The 21,833-nt window shown below is 39.4% G+C and overlaps 1 protein-coding gene and 1 long non-coding RNA gene across 6 annotated transcripts in view; one reads left to right on the top strand and one right to left on the bottom strand.

Moving 5' to 3' along the window:
- The window catches only part of PLCB1 (phospholipase C beta 1), a 741,546-nt gene that overhangs the window by 278,190 nt on the left and 441,523 nt on the right, over positions 1–21,833 (bottom strand). The window lies entirely within an intron of this gene.
- Positions 1–21,833, top strand: part of LOC134735932 (uncharacterized) — a 116,821-nt gene that overhangs the window by 59,711 nt on the left and 35,277 nt on the right. The window contains exon 4 of one of the 4 annotated variants that reach the window (XR_010119537.1): positions 12,532–12,660. The exons of the other annotated variants lie outside the window; for them this stretch is intronic. This is a non-coding gene — a long non-coding RNA (uncharacterized lncRNA). The remainder of the gene's footprint in view (positions 1–12,531; positions 12,661–21,833) is intronic. 4 annotated transcript variants of the gene reach the window in all.

Here is a 21,833-nt window from a genome sequence, read left to right on the forward strand (position 1 = left end):
TGGTGGCACACATCTGTAGCCCCAGTCACTTGGAAGGCTGAGGTGAGAGGATCGCTTGAGCCCAGAAGGTTGAGGCTGCATGAGCTGCGATTGCATCATTGCACTTCAGTCTGGGTGACAGAGCAAGACCCTGTCTCAAAAAAAAAAAAAAAAAAAAAAAAAAGAGAGAGACCCCAGAGAGAGCCCTCACCCCTTCCACCATGTGAGGACACAATAAGAAGATGGTCTTCTATCTACGAACCAGGAAGTGGGCTCTCATCAGACCCCAAATCTGCTGGCACCCTGATCTTAGACTTCCCAGCCTCTAGTACTGTAAGAAATAAATTTGTGTTGTTTGTAAGCCACCCAATCTATGGTCATTTGTTATAGCAGCCCGAACAGATTGTAACAGGGACCATCTCCCCATAAGATGCTGAATTTTTCAAAGGCAAGGACTGTCTAATTCTCCACATGCTACTAGAGTGTAAATTCCAAAGGTAGAATATGAGTCTGTTTTGGTCACCGATGTAACTCAGTCACCTAGAACCGTGCCCAGTGTTCAATTATTGGTTGAACGAATGAAGGAGTGAGTTTCAAAACATGTTCATGTCCTAATTCATTCTGTCTACCCTGATAAAATGAGAGAAGTGCACAACTAAGCCCAAAGACAAAACAGTGATGGGAGTTAACCTGGCCTAGCTCAAATGCCACCTGCTCCTGGAGCCCGTACTGGGCACTTTAGAAGTGCAGTCTCTCCCCCTTGCTGACTTACCATGATGTCAGACACCCCTCACAAGACACTGGCCCAATGTGGGTTGTCTTGTCAGATATGTGTTTCAAGATTTTTGTGCTGGGGATGGGAGGTGGGAACAAGTGTTCTTTCCCAAGATTGTGTTCTGGTTTTGTGACTGGAGAGGGAATGGGGAAAATTATAAACATCAGAAAAGCCACAGTGCAGAAAACATGAAAGTTCATGAAATCAGCTACATGAGTTTCCTTGGGCTGCCACAACATAACACCATACTTGGTAGCTGAAACAAGAGAATTGTATTTTCTCTCACTTTTGGAGGCTGGAAGTCAAAAATCAAGGTGTGGACAGGTTTGGTCTCTCCTGCAGCCTCTCTCCTTGGTCTGCAGAGAGCTGCTTTCTTGCTGTGTCCTCACGCGGCCTCATTTCTGTGCACATGCTTCTCAGATGTTTCTTCCTCTTAGATGAGGGACTGGTGTCCTTCCTCTTAGATGAGGGACTGGTATCCTTCCTCTTATAAGGACACCAGTCTCATCGGATTAGGGTCCTGCCCTTATGACCTCATTTAACATTAATTACCTCTTTAAAGTCCCTATCTCCAAATAAAGTCACATTAGGGGTTAGGGCTTCAATATATGAATATGGGGTGAGCACAGTTTAGTTCCTAACACTGGCTGTATAAGTAATAAAATATGAATCCCGGTTGTATACACAATTTTTTAAGAAGTTAGAAACAAAACTCAAAGCAATTTAAAAGTGTCATTTGTTGAAGAGACAGACCACTACTATGGTGAGCTATTCTACCCTTCTCCAAAATAATTTTGAAAATTATTTCTTTCATCTTCCCACCTCCCCTGGAGGCCTCTTCAGACCAGGTACTGTGTAAGAAGCTGTGTTTTAAATATACTTGAACTTCTCTGTAATTCCCAGTGCAGAGCGTTACATGAAGTATATATTGAATAAGCATGTATTAAATCATATCCTCCATAACTCTCAACTATTTTTTACAGTAACTGAGAGTTATGGCTATTTATCCCAACACCAGAGTGACAGTTTCAATACACGTCAGTCTGGTACAGACTTGGTTTCACAAGTTTTTTATTTTGGTGGGGGTTGGGAGAGACTGAATGAAATCTTACAATTTCAAAATTGGAAGTGGCCTGGTAAGTCACCTCATTTATCATTCTATTTTACAGTTATGTACTGTAGAACATTCAGAAATGTTTACTAACTACGATCTATGGCTACTCTACTAGAAAAAGCTCAAACCCAGGACTCCTTAGCTCATATGCTACTTGTCTCTTTGGATTTACTTAATATGCTACATACACAAATTCCAGGATGAACAAATTCTGCATTAGTACTGCCTTAACCTGAAAATTTATAATCTCAGGCAAGACAGTTGTAAACCAGAACCCAATGGCAACAAATGTACAACTGTGATATTCCGCCCCATGCAAACTTGCCTGGATGAATATAAATATTCTTGACAATAGAAAATAGAAAAAGAAAAACAAAGGACTCATGATGTCTTCAGTAAGGAATGGTTTTGCTCTCACAACTGCTTTCCTGTTTTTCTTTCACTCTTTGGAATGCCGTGAAGTCCTCTTTTGTATAAGCTGGTGTATATCATTGTTGGAATCCCCCTAGCTTGGGTCATTATGATATTATTACATAAAGAAAGCAAGAGTCAAATGGCCACACACCCTCCTAACAGGGTCCCTAGGCAGGCTGCATTAAGAACAGTGCTGTACATGATCTGATAATTGTTTTAATTCCTACTAATTAATAATAACCCAACTCATTTAGTATGAGTCCTAGGAGAATTCTCTGTTGTACTGCTCAAAGCTAAGTAGATTCTACATCGTCTCCCTTTTTGAGATCATATATATATATATATTTTTTTAACTTGATAGTGCTGGCATTAGTTTTAGACAATAGCAAAGAAAGCAGATCATTTTTGCTCTTACAATTTTGGCACAATTACACAAACCTAATAACATTTATGGTGGGTAAAAGTACTTTCCCCTACTACAGGATATTTTTTGGCCTCCAAATTTAATAAAAATATCATTGTTACATAGCTTATGCCACCAGCTCATCCCCCATACTTTCAAACTAAAATGTTTTAAACTAAAATGCGAGGCTAGGAATTTCTATCTCACAGATTCCATGGTGTACTTATTTGAGGGCTCCAGCTTTAGTAGCTCAGACTTTAGAATTAATACCATGGTTTTGGGTTTTGAAATTGAAATGTGTGAGTCTAAACACAAAGATATGGAGGCATAAGGGTAAAATGTCACTTACAGAAATATGATGTACATTTATGGGAATCTTAAATTTTCTATAATCTAATTTGCATCAAAATGGATTTTGCAGAAAATGTGAAGAGGGGATTCTTTAATCTGCAAATTTAATATTCCAAGATTTTTTTCCTATTTGTGAGTGACCACTAAGGTCTATAGCAGGTTGCTACTTGTCACTGTGAATATCCAACCTTTATCAGGCTGGCCAATGTAAGGGAGGTAATTAGCAAGCCTGGCTCTGCCACAGGTCCAGGATTTGCTTTGAAATGCAAATATGTTTTTCCTTATTTATCATGTTGATAACTCTGCTACCATCACCAAACAGTTTTGTTTCTTTGTGAAAAATGTCCCTGGATAGAAAGCCAAAGGCTAGAGTTGGTGACGTGATCCAGAAAGATGACGTTTAGGCAAAATAATAATAATAATAAATAAATAAAAAAGAAAAAGAAGAAGTTTCAGAAGAATTAGAGAGAAAATCACAATATTAGTAGTTACTTAGGTCTGTGACAGGAATAAGTCAACCATATATTCTAAGCAGGGAAAATAAAATGCTAATGGGATATTTGAGGATGAAATTCATCTTTTGCCATATCAAGGGCTTGTCAACTCTATAGGTCACATTGCTTTTCCAAAAGTCAGATAATGGAACCAATATAACAAAACATCTTTGACCCAGTTTAATTGATGTGATTAATCAAGGAGGCTTGCTTATCCACTCAGCTCTGCATGCATTCATTCAGCCAGCATTTCTTGAATCTGGGGTAATGAGCTGGGCACTGGAGTAGACTGGAATTCAATGTCAAGCAAAACTCTTCTGAAGGAGGTTTTACAATCTAACGGGAAAAATAAAAATATGAAAAACCACTGAGAGGTATTAATGAACTGTCAAATATACATAGAGAAGAAGCAAAGCGCTTCATTGGAGAAGAGGTGAAAAGATTTCATGGAGACAGTGTCTACATTTGAGTTTATAAAAAAATCGTATTTGGTCACTTGGAGCTGGCAAGGAGCAGAGACCACCTCACATTTAGGAGACAGTGGAAGCATTGCTAAAGAAACTCATTAGCATGAGGACCTAGAGAAGAGGGACTTAGCTGAACTTGTGGTTCTAGAATATGACACCTCATCTGAGACTTCAGGGAAAAAGAAATACCATCACATCAAGAGGGGTAAAAACGTGATATATTCTAAAAAGAGTTAATAACGTGATCAAAGACAGGGAGACATGAACGGACATGGTAGACCAGGAACTGGAAGCTGTTTAGTATTATTGGAGTGAAATGTGTGTGTAGATCATGAAAGGAGAAGAGTTTCTAGTTCTTTCCAACATCTCATTTCAAACAATTCTTCAAGAAGCTATTCAAGAAGGCTGAGCCAAACTGTGACCTCTTCTAAGCTATGCACGATTAAGGGTCAGTGAACTGGAGTCTTGGCAATGGAGTCTGCCTCTGCCATCAGACCCCAGCTTATGGGACAGCATGGTGGCACTGGCTCCAGGACATGCACAGAGAAAGTCTTACCTCTGGCAGGTAGGGATGTCTGAAAAGACCTACTTCAGCACCTAGGACATGCATCTAGAAATGCACCTAGAGACATAATACTGAGAGTCTTGGAAGCATTTTGCCCCCCAAAAGTAAGCCGAAGCTCCAAGGATCACAATGAGAACCTGGCCATGGCATGGGCAAGAGCACCCAGTGAGGGCAGTGCAAGGGTGATCCCTTCTGAGGGTAAGCAGTAAAAGACTAATGACTTCTTGGGATCACGTTGGGTTAAAGAGAATCTTGAGGGCCAGGCGTGGTGGCTCACCCCTGTGATCCCAGCACTTTGGGAGGCTGAGGCAGGGGGATCACGAGGTCAGGAGTTCAAGAGCAGCCTGACCAACATGGTGAAACACTGTCTCTACTAAAAATACAAAAATTAGTTGGGTGTGGTGGCGGGCGCCTGTAGTCCCAGCTACTCAGGAGGCTGAGGCAGGAGAATCGCTTGAACCTGGGAGGCAGAGATTGCAGTGAGCCAAGATCGTGCCATTGCACTCCAGCCTGGGTGACAGAGCGAGACTCAGTCTCAAAAAAAACAGGAGAATCTTGAAATAAGAATCAAGGGATACTATGACTAGATTACTCCTGCTCCAACTTGGAAAAACAATTCTTCCATGGAAGCATGAAAATTTAGGAAGATCTATAGTAGTGGTCTTTTGGTGGGGAGGTAATTAAGGAGGGTTGCTGCGGCACTAGAAATTCTCTATTTCAATATGGATGGGAACTCCACGTGTGTGTGTGTGTGTGTGTTTGTGTAAATTAGTTAAAACACAACATTTAAAATTTACTCACTGTACTCTATGTAAGTTATGCCTTACTAAGAAGTAAAATTTGAGAAAGAAGAAACTAAAGATGACGTATTCACAAGTCCTGAGTTTGAAACCTATGTTTGAGTTTGACATAATTTATGAATTCACCCCATATGTACAGAATTCCCACTTGGTGTGGGGCACCATGCCTTGGCATCAGTGGCTGTTTCTCTACATTTTGGGTGTGATCAAATTTTGCCACCTAATGATAAGCCTTCTACGACTGTCCTCATTTAAAATAAAATGTGAAGCAGAAGAATTGTTCAAAGCGATTTCTACTAATAATTAAACTAATTCTAGAAGTGTTCTTCCTGCAGTTAATTTACAAATGCAGACAGAAACCAATATGGTTTTCCTCTGCAAGAGTGCTCCGTTTCATTTCTCTGAGGTCCTTCATTTTTGCCCCGGAAACACTCATTTAAATGCAGGTGTGAGGCTGCATAAGCTTCTTAGCAGTGACTCAGAGTGCTGACGGGCCCCTTTTTATGATTTTTCCAGACAGAGAGGAATGGTTCAGCATGTTAAGTAGCTACAAATGGTACAATTCAGCTGTAAACTGCTGCTCCACATGATTGCCTGCTGCCTAAATTTCTCCACCTTAAATGTCATGCGAATACACTGGAATTTCGTTTCTCCTTCTCTCACTTAGTTAAATGAAGGCAGATCCAAAGTTCAAAATGCAAAATTGAAAACTCTCCTTGAAAGCATTTTTGAGACTACTTGTAGGTATGCACCAGGAAATGGGGGAGAATTACATAATGATATTCCAGTAAGCTCAGGAATCAAAGGGATGTTCTTTGCTCAACGAAAGCATGCAGATCATCAAGTTCTCTCATGTGTTTGTTAGCACATGGCATATGTACTGGAGATTATATGTTAATTCCATAGAAATTCTCCTGGGGGGATTGTATTAGGTTAGATTCCCTAGAAGCAGAGCCTAAGATGAGGGTTTTTAAATAATTTACTTATTTTGTATTTTATGTTTTTTTAAAAAACTAATGCATTTTATTTTTTATTGTGATAAAATAGAAATAACATAAGAATTTATCACTTTTACCATTTTTAAGTTCAGCAGTGTTAAAGACATCCACGTTGTTGTACAATCATTGACAGTATCCATCCTCAGAACTCTTTTCACTCTGCATAATAGACACTCTGTACCCATGAAACAAAAACTCCTCATTCCTTTCTCTCCCTAGCCCCTGGCAACCACCATCCTACCTTCTGTCTGTATGAATTTGACTGCCCTATATGCATCATATGAATGGAATCAAACAGTATTTGTCTTTTTATGACAGGCTTTCTTTACTTAGCATAATATCTTCAAGGTTCATCAATGTAAGGTTCATCAATGGTGGAGCATGTGTTAGAATCATTTTTCTTTTCTTCTTTTTTTTTGTTTTTTGAGACGGAGTCTCATTCTGTCACCCAGGCTAGAGTGCAGTGGTGTGATCTCGGCTCACTGCAACTTCCACCTCCTGGATTCAAGCAATCCTCCTGCTTCTTCTTCCCAGCTAGCTGGGATTACAAGCATGTGCCACCATGTCCGGCTAATTTTTTGTATTTTTAGCAGAGAAAGAGTTTCACCATGTGGGCCAGGCTGGTCTGGAACTCCTAGCCTCAAGTGATCTGCCTGCCATGGCCTCCCAAAGTTCTGGGATTATAGGCATGAGCCACCTCGCCCAGCCAATTTTCCTTTTTAAGGCCAAATAATATTACATTGTATGGATATACTCCATTTTGTTTATCCACTCATCCATCAATGGATATTTGGGTTGCTTCCACTTTTGGCTATTATTAATATGAACATAAGGCAGGGATTCATTGAGAGAAGCTCTCAGGGGAAACAGATGAGGGAATAAGGGAAGCAAGATAGGGAAACAGAGGCAGCTAAGCAAGGATGGAGTTGCAGCTGGAGATTGGTCTCAGCCTGATCCCGGAGAGTTCTGGAGTATGAATGGTACCACAGTGCTGTCCCAACTTGGGGTAAAAAGCCTGACCTTTGACACCACTCTATGAGTCAATCATGGGCTACGGGCCACTATTGGGTGTAGGGCGTTACCTCCCACGCATTCCAGTCACGGCAACTCCTGTTGGCTGAGGACAATTCCTAGAAAAAGGGGTGCCTGTGAGTTGTTAGCTGCCAACACTCGTAGCATCTGGGGGATAAGTGCACTCCCCAGGTAAAGGGATGCAGGGTGAGGTACCAATAGCATCTACATTGGGCTATGCCCACAATATAATGTCTTCCAAATCTTTTCAGCTCAGCTTACAGTAGAGGTGTGCTGGTAAATGTTTAACAACCAGTTCTGGGGTTGGGGATAGGGGAGAGAAACTCTGATATGTAGAACTTGCTAATTTCCATAGTGTCAATTCTCCCACCATGGCCAACTGCAACCTATTCGCATGACTCAGCAAATGTAGAGTTGTGAAGAAATGAGTAAAATCAGCCTTGTGAACTGGTGTGAATTGGTTCTCGCACAACACTGGTTTACAGAATTTATACTTTCTTGCCTACTCTGGCCAATTTGGATTCATTTTCCGTACAACTGAATGGTAGTTGAGATACAGAGGTTTGGAGGAATACAAACTTCTGAATTCAGAGTAGAAATACTCAATAGCTATTCTTTGCAGGTGGTAAGGTATAGCGGACTTAGGATGACCAATCATCCTGGTTTGCCTGGAACCCTCTTGGTATTGGCATTGACAGTCCTTCTTGCATCCCAAGAAACTCCTCAGTCCTGGGCAAACCTGGATAGTGAGTCACTCTAGCAGAACCCACAAAATGCTACATGTTTAATACTTTACCTTCATGATTGCCCATAGTAGCTGTTGCCTATGTCAAACATTGTAACATTTAGCTCTATTGTAATTAAAAACTTCATCTCACAGTCATTTTGAACTCAGGACATCAAAAATTGTCCCATACTTGCTCCTTATAACCAGTTCTGAACCACCCCAAGCAAGATTTCAAATGTCATCCTAGGTTTACTTTTCATCTTCACCTCCTATATCCAAATGGTCACCAAGTCACTTCTGGTTATAACCATTGGACAGAACTAATCACAGGGCTCCAGTCTAACTGCAAGGAGAACTAGGAAGTATGCGGGAGCAGTGGAATATTTAAGTAGCACAGCGTTCTCAGCCACATGAATACATCCTAGGTGCCAGGCCCTAGGTGCTGGGGTACCGATTGTGAAAAAGATGGATAGAATTCCTACCCTCAGATAACTTAAAGTCCTTCATAGTAGAGCCTGAATAACCTTTTAAGCAGGCAGGTTGTTTATATTATTTCTCTGCTTAAGACTCATGAATTGTTCCTTATTGTTAGTGGGGTAAAGCCCCAACTCCTTAGTATAGACTTTGAGCTCCTCCTTGATCACAACCTGCTTCTGGATTAGCCTAATGTCTTACCACTTTCCCACATGCACCCCAGTTCCTGGTTGTAAAGGAAATGTTTGTAGCTTCTTACGACACTTTAATTCCTGACTCTGTGCCTTTGCACATACAGTTCCCTGTGCCTGAAGTGTCACCTGCAGCCCTGTGTCAAACTCATCCTTGAAGGCCCACCTTGATGATCTCCTCCCTGAAACTTTCTGACTAATTCCAACAGAGTCGACTGCTCACCATAGCTCAATCATTTGTTTTCATATAATTTGTGCTCATCAAACTATGAGTCCCTTGAGAGCATAATGGCATCTGACTGAAATCCCCCAGCACCTATCATAGTGCCTAGTACCTAGCAGTTGTGCAGTCAATCATTATTAAAGCATATTAAGTTCACATTGCCTTCTATTTCTCTCTTATTGCTTCCCCTGCAAAAATTCCACAAATTCAGGAAACGTGCCATCTATTTTTCCCACATATTTAGCAGAACGCTAAGAAGGTCCTACATCAATCAATGTTGATCATTGGAAAGAAAACCGTCGAAAGAGGACAGTATAGCAAGAAGTTAACACTGCAAACTTTATATAAGCCTGAGGATTCCTTTAAAAATATTTTGAGATTCTTGTGGTCATTGTATCATTATCACGGCACATCTACATGACTTTAAGTACAGTGCAACTCCCTTAACTTTTCTAAGAACAGTAATATATTATTGCTTTAGGAATATATTTTTGCAGGGAAGTTTGTATTAGTCATGCCTTTTTATTTTCTGTATTTTTGATGCTTTGACATGTGAGGCCACCCCAGTTTGGATTTTGCTGACACTGGAAGCACTGCCCCAGTGGGCTAGCTAATTCCTGGAGACAGTGAACAAGGACAACACCTGTCATATACAAACTAACCAATCCAGAGCCCACATACCCACCACCTCCTCATTAGGCTGTCATACTCAGGGCCAATATTCTACTGCTCCATCACCCAGGGCCAGGTACCAGACAATAGAGAGAGCTCCTACACCCCAGAGCCTGCTGAAATTATTCAAACAAGCCAATCCTAAGCCTGCCTTACACTAGCTTGCCTATTTGTTCCTGTGGAAACAACAATAAAAGACCTTGCCCACATTTTCCCCTTGCTCCCTCTGTCTCCTGATGATCCTGGTGCTTCCCTATGTGGGCCCCTGTGGCATGGCATGGCATGCTCCCTCCATACATGATCCTAGAGAACCCAATATAAGGCCAGCTAGACTCTTCTGCAGTCACTTGGTTCTTGGTGTAGGGACAAAAAAAAATGAAAATGAAGACAGAATGGTTCAAACTTTCTCAGCATTTTGTGGGAAAAATACATTGTGTTTTTAATTTAATTTGATATCACATCCTATGAATGGGACCCACTCAAAGTCTTTCTGGTCACTGTCTATATGCTTCTATACTTATGATTAGTAAGAAGCAATTATATTTGAATATTGAGAAATCAAGGTGTATCAATTAGGTATTTTCATACTAATGCCATGTAACGAACTAACCCAACATGTAGAGGCTTGAAACAATAAGTAGTTGTTTAGCTTACACTTGTATGGGTTGACTGCATGGTCATGTTTGCCTTGAGTGAGCCTGCTCACACGTGTGAAGGTAGGCTTGCTGTTGGCTTATCTAGGGTGGCCTTGGTTGAGACAACTGTGGATACTCAGCTCTACCTCATGTGATTCCTCCTCTAGCCGGATAGCCTGGGCCTATCCTTCTCATGGCCGTGTCAGAGGACAACCCTAAGAGCAAGCCCAATTGCACAAGTGCTTTTTACTTCTCTGTATATGTGACATTTGCCAACGTCTCATTTGCAATGTGTCACATTGCTGAGTAGAAGGCAATTATAAAGTTACATGTCTAAGGGCATGGATCCAGGGAGGTAGTAATGATGAAGAATTGGGGCCAATAATGCAATCAATCTTCTGGCGAAGTAAATACCAGCAAGTATAACTTAAAGAAAAAGAAGTGCTCTGAAAACAAACAAGATTAATATTCTATCATCTGTTACAATGCTTGAGAATCCAGATGCACATTTATTAAGTAATTTGTAATGAACCAGTATTTATTCCTATCAAGACGTGACTGCCATCAGAAATCTACTCGGGTCTGTATATGAATATCCATTTTGTTATTAACATACTCACTTGTGATTATATATGATGACTTAAAGCAGAGTTTGAATTATTGCTTCAAGTTCTACTGGAAGGTAATAAGAAAAGCTGTGATTTATTTCTCAGGAATCCAGGTCAAGGCTGAGTTCTTTTGTAATGACCCTGAATGGTAATGGACAAACACTAAATATGCAGTGTTTACAAAGCCCAGAGAAATAATTGGGGCAACAAGCACAGGCTGTTTCCCTAAGAATTCCATCTAATGTCTTTACTCTGGATAGTCCTTTAAACAGTATGGGTTAGGACTATTCTTTGCACATAACTTTTCATCTTTAATATGTTTACTCTTCTTGCAAATAACTCAGATGTGTTCTCCATCACAACTTCCAGTTATGGCCCTTGTGGCCACTCAACACTTATCCTTTATATTCCATTTCTTACTTAGGAGAGGTTACTTTTTATTAATTCATTTTGATGAGTCAACAGCTTTGTTTCCTTCACTCATTGTGCTTTAAAAGATCAAGGACTGTTGAGAGTTGATCATTCACAACCTTCACACACTGAAAAACTGCTTTAATTGCCCTGGAGAGAATGTATTATACAGAAGTGGTTATCTCATGCCCATCCAAAGGAAGTTGGCTCACTCAACAAAAATATTAATTAATGGCAGGTACATTATGTGCCAAATACTGGGTTGGTGTCTGAAAAACACACACAAAAGTTTGCATAGTCCTTATTCTTACTAAGCTATTAAGCAGTGAAGACAAAGAAATGAGTACACCAAAAATAAATTACAAAGGCTTACAGAGGTTAGGATTATGAGTTAATTGTTAGTAAGTTGTATTAGAACAGAGATGAAAGAGATCCCTATGGGCTGAAGGCATTAGGCTTATTAGTTACAGAAGCAATTTTTTTAGGCTTGTTTACCAAGGTGGAGGCTCCACAGCTCACACGCACAGACCCAGTTATAATGAGAATCTGGTATACAGAAAGGGACAAATGCTCTTCACAAGAAAACCTAATACAGGAAGCATTATAAGTGCCTTGGCATTTTAACATTGAAAACAAAATCAAACAAGGAAGACAGAAAGGGGAGAAAAATAAAGGCATTGATAATCTAATAATTAGCACAGAAAAGAGAACTGGCATGGTTTATTGCCCATGGATTTACCTCTAGCATGGTTTTTGTCCATGGATTTATCTCTAGCTTTTTAAATTTATTTTAAAACATGTTTTAAATCTAAGTTCTCATTAGATCCCTTAAGTACCAAGACTTATAAACTAAACTAGGACACATATCGTGGGGGAATTATTAATATTTTGATTTTTTAGTTTTGTCAGTTAAGATTGCTTAAGTTAGAAGGTTATCAAGGAAAATGTGAAATGCTTCTATGATTCAACATTGTTATTTTCAAGATTCTTTTTTTTTTTTTTTTTTTTTTTTTTTTGAGACAGAGTCTCGCTCTGTTGCCCAGGCTGGAGTGCAGTGGCATGACCTTGGCTCACTGCAAGCTCCACCTCCCGGGTTCACCTCATTCTCCTGCCTCAGCCTCCCGAGCAGCTGGGACCACAGGCACCCACCACCACGCCCAGCTAATTTTTTTTTTTTTTTTTTTTGTATTTTTAATAGAGACGGGTTTTCACCATGTTAGCCAGGACGGTCTCGATCTCCCAACCTCGTGATCCGCCCGCCTCGGCCTCCCAAAGTGCTGGCATTACAGGCGTGGGCCACCGCACCCGGCCTCAAGACTCTCAAAAAGTATTTACCTCTTACATGTCTACAAATAATACATGACTTGATTGTTGGTTTTTTATTAATGCAACTTGTCGTCAAACTCACATTCCTTCTCTCTTTGCTCTTCTTTTGAGGTTCTCTACTCCTTTTTCATGACCTGGCTCTACAGGATTAAGGTCAACTCTCTAATATTACTTCTGTACCTCCTTCCATGCACACGGTTTGCTCCCTGTCTCAAATGCAGGTCTCACCATCACACGTAGACTTGAAAAACTCATGGAAATGTAGGTAATGTATGAATTATTGTGTAGTTAATCATTAAATTGATGGCTACAACTTAAAAATATTATGTAATATTATGTTTTAATATCTTACAATATAAAACAATGGCATGAAACACAATCCCACATTTAACTTAATTTCAGCTAGATAAAAGACAAATGAGTGCTTAACAATACTACTAGGAGAGATTCCAGGAAATTAACTTGGGTTGCCTTTGGAAAGAGAGATGAGTAACAAATTATATTCTGTTTCTTTATAAGATACATATTCCCAAAATATTTCTAGAATGAGCTTAGATTTTTAGAGTAATTATATATAAAGAGAGACTATGTGTATATGTATACTTACCCTAAAAACTGGAAATAATAAATTTAAATGATTGTATGGAAATACGTCAGTGTGAAATGTTATCTCCAAACCTTTTGCTAAAATGAACAGGAGAGAGATTCTTAAACTATATTTAGAATTAGGAATGTCTGGTCCGAGTGTCTTTCTTCTCCTTGGCCTTTTATTTATGGCTTTAGAGTTTGTTCATCCCAGACTGGAGGAATTTCATCAATAACAAAAATGGGCTCCAAGGAATGCCTTTAACAGCATAGCACAGTCCCCGAACTCCTAAATAGTATTCCTTTATTAAGATACAAAATCAGGTTAAGTGCTTCAGGAGGACAGACTAAACTACCACTTTTAATGAAAATTAGGCAGAAATGCCCACCAATTATTAGAAGGTTTTTTTCAATTCTTAATTTGATGAGCTGGGAAATAATTGACAAATTTAAAACAGAAATTATATTTTCTAAGCAATTTTATAGAAGCTTATTGCAGTTTATTTGAACATGTATGTATGATTTTAATTGAGATATTTTAACTGTGTTTTATAAATTGATCTAGAGTACTTATGACTTAGTTAATCTGCAAATGTTTGACGGCTGAGTGAGTTCCGTGAAGCAAGAGGTTTTATTTCTTACGAGTTTGATCAATCAGTTTAAAATGGTGACTGATTTACATCTCCAAGCTCGTTACTTGCATAAAACAAAGGGACAAAAGAAGTAGCATAGACCACAATCTCTGATGTTAGAGTGGATATCAACTCTTACCTGATGTTAATCCAAATGGAAATCCAATCAAGATTATTTCAGATTGCAAGACGATTTCACGCTGAAGTTGAATCCAGCCTTACAGTGCAAACAAATCAGATCAATGGGAATCCCTCTGTTAGCACTCTTGGGTGAGGTGAGAAACAGCCAGGAATTTTCCCACTTACAGTGAAGTAAACCTGTCCACCAAAACCCTAGAGCGGGGGAATCCATCTCTAAATAAAGTGCTAAGGTAGGGTCATTGCCTGATTCTTGTCTAGGTCAAAGGACAAAAGGAACGTTCTGTCCACTTCCCATGATGCTTCTTTGCCAAATTTATGTCTAAGTCAGGAAAGAAAATACAAGAGTCATATGGGCTGTGTCTATGCACAGACATTTTCTGTGGGCACAATACTAATCTTCCACGGCGAAGGGAAAACTCCTGTTGGAATGTTGATGCTGTCTAGTCTAGTGCCTATATCTGTTTCTGAGTCTGGCTGGGGCTAAGTATAAGCTAAGAAGTTTCCATTTGAAATGCTTCACTTGAATGTCTGAGACAGCTATTTTCTTTCTCTCTGTCTAAATATTTGAAGACACATTTTACTCATGTTCATCAAACTCACATATTAATACATCAAGATGTCCAATTTCTCTACTGCATCTGTGCACCCTTGAGCAAGTCACTAAGTATCACTGAGCCTCCATGTCCTTATAAGCCAATCTATGGGTTGGACTAAATGGATGATTTCCTAAGGGGGAATGGGAGGTCCTCATTTGGATTAGTGTCAGAAACAAGTACAGACGGAGCTTTGTTTTAACTACTGTTGTCCCTTCCATCCCAATTACAAGCCTCTTTTGGTTCCCCAGCTGTGTCTGTCTTTACCATCTTATTGAATTTGGACTCAACTTCTAACTACCAGCCTTTGTATCTTTTTTGTTGAAGTGATTTTTCCATGGCCAGAGCCTGCTTAAGGCCTAACAGGCTGGAAGTGCAAGAGAGTTGATGTCTCCTGGAAACAACCGTCAACCAATGACTGAAGGAAGTTGGTGGATAAATATCCCAGCTCCCTTGCACCTCCAGTGGGGAAACTCTGAGGCTTGTATTTGATCGTGCCTCCCAGTTCCCAGTGGGGTTGACTCTGGTTGCCCACAGTAGCAACGGCTTGATAACATATCCTTTATCGACTACATCACTTCCCTCCCTCCCTTCTGCATATTTCTAATGCTGTTTCCTGGGAACTTCTTCAAAATAAACTATTTTCATTCAAGTCCTTGACTCAGGACCTACATGTGATGAAAATGATTAAGAATCATAAACACTTAGTATTTCTGTTTCTTTTTTCTGTGACTAAAATTCTATGATCCTCAGATACCCTCTTCTTAAACACAGCATTTTTTTTTTTTTTTTTTTTTTTTTTGAGAAGGAGTCTCGTTCTGTCACCCAGGCTGGAGTGCAGTGGCATGATCTCGGCTCAGTGCAACCTCTGCCTCCTGTCTTCAAGCAATTTCCCTGCCTCAGCCTCCAGAGTAGCTGGGATTACAGGTGCCCGCCACCATGCCTGGCTAATTTTTGTATTTTTAATAGAGATGGGGTTTCACCATGTTGGCCAGGAGGGTCTCAGTCTCCTGACCTCGTGATCTGCCCACCTCAGTCTCCCAAAGTGCTGAGATCACAGGCATGAGCCACCGTGCCAGGCCAACCACAGCATTTTAAATAAGATTGTTCTTTGGCCTTGATTCCTTCTCTTTTGCTTGTAAACTAATTGCTGGAAACTTTTGAGCTCTAATTTATATGCTTCAAACACAAAGTAGTCTTTAAAAACAAAGTCGTAAAAGAAACCTTAAAAAAATCTACATTTATCTTTTTTTTCCCTTTTGCACAATGTCCATCAGCCACTAGCTGCAAAAATGTAAATGTGTAATTACCCTGAAATAACAGACTTACAGAAGCATGGAATTCTTGGCTTTTTGTTCTGCTTTCATTTGTTCATGGCCTGAAAGCCATGAAGGAAACTATCACTGTAATCACCCACGGATACTCCAAAGTCCTGCTTGGAGAGAAGCAAGAAACCAGAAGAAAAAGCTCTTCATGCCTTTGGGAGCTCAGAGTAAATCTTGATTAACAGAGATCAAAGTGAAACCCAAAGTCATTTAGAACTTGGTCTTTTTACAGAGAGGTCAGAAGGATCATTTGGCCAGAATCTCACATTTTGAATTAGAATGTGAATAATTGGGACCTCTTGTCCCTGTTGATGGTAGTAGCATGACAAACTGCTTTGCAAAACAGAGGTATGTGTATATACTAAACACTCATGAATATATAGTTTACAATAGGTCCAGAGAATGGAATAGTATACAGCATTGAAAATAATTACTGCCAAACATATCGACATCATTCCCTTGGTACCACATTCTTCTGCAAGCACAGCATCATTTCTCTGTTCCATTTCCTAGCTAAAGTTCTTGAAAAAGTTGTCAACATTGCTGTGCCTTTTCTCACCATTCATTTTCTCCTGAATGTTCACTTGAATGTCTGTCCTCCTTTTTCTAGGGAGGCTGTATTCACCAAGGTCACCAATGACCCCCATGTTGACAAATCCAATAATGACATTTCCTTTCTCATCTTGCTTGACATCTCAGTAGCTTTCAAGATAAATGATCATATCCCTCTACTTTAACTATTGTCTTCTAGTGGGTTTTAGAATTTTGGACTTTCCCATTATCCTCCTACTTTTCTGGCCATTCCTTCTCAATATACTTTGCAGGTCCATGGCCTTTTGTGTTACTGGAGTGTCTAGGATTCTTTTCAGAGAAATTTTCTTCATCTCCACACTCCCTGTAGGTGGTCTCACCCTGTCTATGCCCTAAAATATTTAATATATAAATACTAATAATTCCCAAGCATACATCTCCAAAAATGACCTTTCTCCGGCACTCCTGACTTCAATATCTATTTTTTACACATTTCCACATGAATGCAGGGTCAGCTTCATGAGTGTGAGGCCTCTGCAGTCACACAGGGCCCGGTACTCAGAAGGACCCATGCTTAGTTTAATGTTCTGCAGTCATTGTCCTGAAATTCTCCATCATTTTATCTTTGAACTTGTGTTTTGTAACTGAAGCCTGATGGAACAATGGAGAATGCACATAAGCAGGGGAGATATGTGCAAGATACATGTCCATTGTTCTTTGCTGCCCTGCTCACATATTGAATTTGCAATGCTCAGGTGCACAGAATGTCCATGGATCCTCAATAAGAGTTCAATGAGGCTCAAACCAACTACACGATAAAAGTGTTACATCTCCAGGTTCTCACATCTATGAAAAGTCATGCTTTCCATTAGAATCAGAACTTGCTTCAAATGCAGAAATAGCACTCTAAAACATGAAACACCAATAATCCTAATCATTATGTGTCATTTCTATTAGCCAACCATTACACTGAATATAATGACATAGAAAAAGTGAGAAAGATCGAACAACCCAGAGTTCCCCTTCTTTCCAGTCCTTCCTTTCTCATCAGTAAGCTGAAGGTAGAGAAGACTGGTAGAGTGTTCATGTATCAAGAAGTAAAATAAAAACAATGATACTAGTTTTGTACAGTAGTTCCTCTATCTTGATAAGAACAAAAAACATAGGCATGTACTACCTATGAAATGTGAATTGTATAATTTTTGTGATTCTGTATATAAATTAAATGCTTAAAATGCATTCTATTTGCTGAAAATGGCATTGCACAATATAAGGATGAATGTTAAAACTCGTAATGTACAATTTTAATTGTTTTTACTTAGAATGACATTAAATAGTAATTTTTAAGAAAATACCATGACCAGTCAAGAGGGAGAATGCAGAAGAAAGAAAAGTGTTCTATTTTAGTATCTTTATTGGCACTTCCCCCATTGCTTTTTGGAAAAGGGATCCCTCAGTTTCACTTTTGGAGTGTGCCAGCAAATATGTAATCAGCCCTAATGACTAACAGACACCCCAAACTTTAAATGTCCAAAAGTGTTCTTAGTTCTTCCCTTTCTTTCCAAATCTTCCCTCATTTTCCTCATCTTGGTCACAGCCCATCAACCCACCAGTTGCTCATATAAAATAATTGAGAGTTAGCCTTTATTCCATGACTTTCTCCATCATTAAGACATAGGGCATTATCTCCACACAGTATACATCAGGCTGTCCATTCCTCTCAATCCTCTATTACTCTTTAGTTCAAGTCATCACCATCTCTTGCCTAGACAAGTACAGCCCTGAATTTCCTGTTGTCTCTCCACAAGCCATCTTATAAACCATCCTCAGACAGGTCCTTTTTTTTTTTTTTTTTGAGATGGAGTCTCACTTTGTCACCCAGGCTGGAATGCAGTGGCATGATCTCAGCTCACTGCAACCTCTGTCTCCCGAGTTCAAGTGATTCTCCTGTCTCAGCCTCCCGAGTAGCTGGGATCACAGGCATGTGGCACCACACCCATCTAATTTTTGTATTTTTATTAGAGATGGAGTTCTACCATGTTGGCTAGGCTGGTCTTGAACTCCTGACCTCAAGTCATCCGTCTGCCCCAGCCTCCCAAAGGCTGGGATAGGGATTACAGGCATGAGCCACCATGCCTGGCCTCCCAAACAGATTTCTAAAACACATAAATAGATATTTCCCTGTTTCTACTAAAAACATTCAAACGAGTCTCCTTGCTCTTTGCATGACACCCAAATTCCAACCATTGTCTCCAAAGTTTTACATGACCTGGTGCCTACATACCATTCCCCACTCTCTTTATCCCATTCCACTTTTCATCCACCATGGCTCTGCTTCACAGGACTTGTGATTTCTCCAAAATCCCAGGATTACTTTGACTTGAAAGCCCTTTTGTACTAATGAGCTTTCTTCTCTGTGTGATCCAGACCCCTGATCTTTGCCTGGATGGCGCTTGTTTTCATACAGATCTCAGCTTAAATGTCTCCTCCTCAAAGAGTCCTCCTCTAACCACTCAAAAGAAAACACAACACACCTGGTTACTCCAACTGGCACCTTGCTTTAGTTACTTCACATCATTTTTCCTGATCATGAACTCATTTGCTTATTGCCTGTCTTCCTCCACTGGGATGTCAGCTCTGTGAGATCAGGGACCTTAACTGTCTTATTTATCGTTGTTTCTGGGGTCTCTAGGATAGTGTCTGGAGTAGGTGTCAATTGAATGAGTAAATAAAAGAATTAATCAGCGTGGTAAGTGCAGTTGTGTTTCCTCTGTTGATGGGTGTGTTTGTATATATCTATCTTTACATATATGCACCCACATGCAAAAATGACATATATACCTATATATATTTATATATTACTGTAGATATTGGCATTGTTTCCTCTTCACCCATTCTCTACCTTCCTCACTGGGTGGAAGCCACAGACTTAGAGGGAAATTGACTCCACCACTGTTGCAGAGGGGTGCCCTGATCTGCTTAAAACCAATCTTATCCACCAGCCACAGTTTTGGATTCACTGACGGGCACGCAACTGATAGTAAGATGACCTCTGAAATTTTGTTCAGTGGCTGAGGGATAAAAGCCCTCATTCTGACCCTCAGTGTGACCATGGAAGCAACTAGTTTCTAGTTCTAGTTTCTGCTGGCATCAAAATGACAACCAAGAGGAGAGCCTCCTTTGGCACGAAGCAAACATCAAGGAAGAGTGAAGAGAAACAGCTAGACCTTTAATGACCTGGCTGAGCTGCTGGCTGGTTCAAACCTGAAGCCCTGCCCTTGGGCTTTCTAGTTACACAGTTATATGAAGAAATACATTTCACTGTTTAAGCCAGTGAGAGCTGGATTTTCTGTTCCTTGCAAATAAAACATTGTAATTGACACTGGTAGTAAATTTTAATCACTATTAGCCTTTTGGGTGTATTTCCTTCCAGTAGTTTTTAATGCTGTTGAAAAATAAGATGGCTGCAAATGGAATGCATGTATAATTTTGTGTATCATTTTTCTACTTATTGTTACAGTATAAGCATTTATTTTCATGCTAATACTTACCTTAACAACCCTAATCTTATTGATTATAATATCAGTGATTCCATACACTATAATCTAGTTAATCATTTCCCTATTTTTGTGGACACACAAGCTATTGTCACTCTCTTCAAGTTTTATTTCCTTTCTTTCATACTTATCTCCTAGAAATTTGATCATTAAGTCAGTATATGTGAACATTGATTTACCTATTGAAACGCAATGCCAAGTGGCTTTTAAAAATAATATTCTTAGTACCAACAGTACCCTGCCATATTAGGCTTTATCACAGTTTTACAAAAATTTGATAATTAAATACCCCTCAACTTGGATTAATCCTGTTTTAATTTGTATTTTTCTGATTACTAGACAGTTTGGGTAATTTCTGATATGTATTTTACTATTAATATTTATCTTTTGGGGAAATACTTGTTTACTTTGTAGTTGGATTTTATAGACAGCTTTTCATTGTGGCAGATGTAGTCAGTGTCCTGGCAATATTTTCTGAGTTCCCATCATTCCTATGATGACTTTTGAGGCAAACAACTGAAGCTTTCTGCCTAAAGGCACTCTTGCTGGTGTCCAGTAGGCCCAAGTATGGGATGAGCAGCAGTGGTTGAATGAAAGAGCATTTCAAGGGAGAGCTCCCTTACAAACCAAATGCATCCATCAATCAAAACCTGTTGGTGGATAACTACCTCTGCTCCCTTGCCCCTCATGTGGGGTAACAGTAAAGTCTGTGTTATAACCTCTCACCCCCAATACTGCAGTGGGATTAGGTTCCAGTTGTCCACAATAGTAACCTGCTTGTTAACTCACACCATATTGGCTGCCTTCCTGCCTTTCCTTCTCTCTACTTCTGCCCACGCCTGTACTGGTGCTTGTTGACATCACCTTCCAGATAAACTCTTTGTACCCAAAAGTGTCTCTCAGTCTTTGGTTCTAGAGAATCCACCTTAAAAGAGCCATCAAATGAGATTTGCTTTAGTGCAATGACTTAGGCGCTTAAGAATACTTGCTGAACATTTGAATTCTTCCCTACTCTGTGTAAAGAAAAAAAAAGATTCAAAATAAAGGAGTTCACTTTTCTTTGGAAATAAGCAGGAATATTTGATACAATGTACACTGGTCTTTTAAAACTCTTAAAACACTTCCAATAAAAAGGAGCAAAGATAACTAATGATTTTTTATGACTTTTAAGCTAAAAGGAATATTTATTCAGTCTATATGTGGATTCAGAACTTTGTTTTTTCTTCTGTGGGGTACTTCATGGAGCTTTTGAAAAGTACAAATTTTTTTCTCCACAGGTTTTAATCATTATGCTTCAAGGAAATCTTTTGAAATGAAGGCAGCATATGTTGCAATAACTAGGCCCTTTCATTAAATTCACCCCTTAAGAAAAGCCCACGCAGTAACTGATTTTTGACCTCAGTTCAAATAGAACTTTGGCTAGAAAATTCTCAGAGGTAAAATACCAACAGCAATAGGAATGTTTCATATTTTAAAGTTTTCCAGTAACCACAATACACTTTATCCAGCATATATTTGGTTTGGGCTGTTTGAAGTTCACTTGAAGTTTAGACGGTGTTTTAAAGATTGAATGAATATCCTGTTTTCCAAGAATACGTGACCCATTTTAAGGATTGATAATATAAGAAGAAATTATTCTTTTAAAGAAAAGTGTGTTGCTAAGACAATATCACAACTATATATCAATGTCCTTTCAAAACACTGTATTTTAGAACTTCTGGCTTCTTCAGATTTCCAATTTGGTTATGAGATCTGAAAACTTAACTGATAATAGATTCCCTTTAAAGTATAAATTGACTTCAAAGCCACA

This window comes from Symphalangus syndactylus, chromosome 24 (assembly GCF_028878055.3).
Source record: "Symphalangus syndactylus isolate Jambi chromosome 24, NHGRI_mSymSyn1-v2.1_pri, whole genome shotgun sequence".
Taxonomy (NCBI): domain Eukaryota; kingdom Metazoa; phylum Chordata; class Mammalia; order Primates; family Hylobatidae; genus Symphalangus; species Symphalangus syndactylus.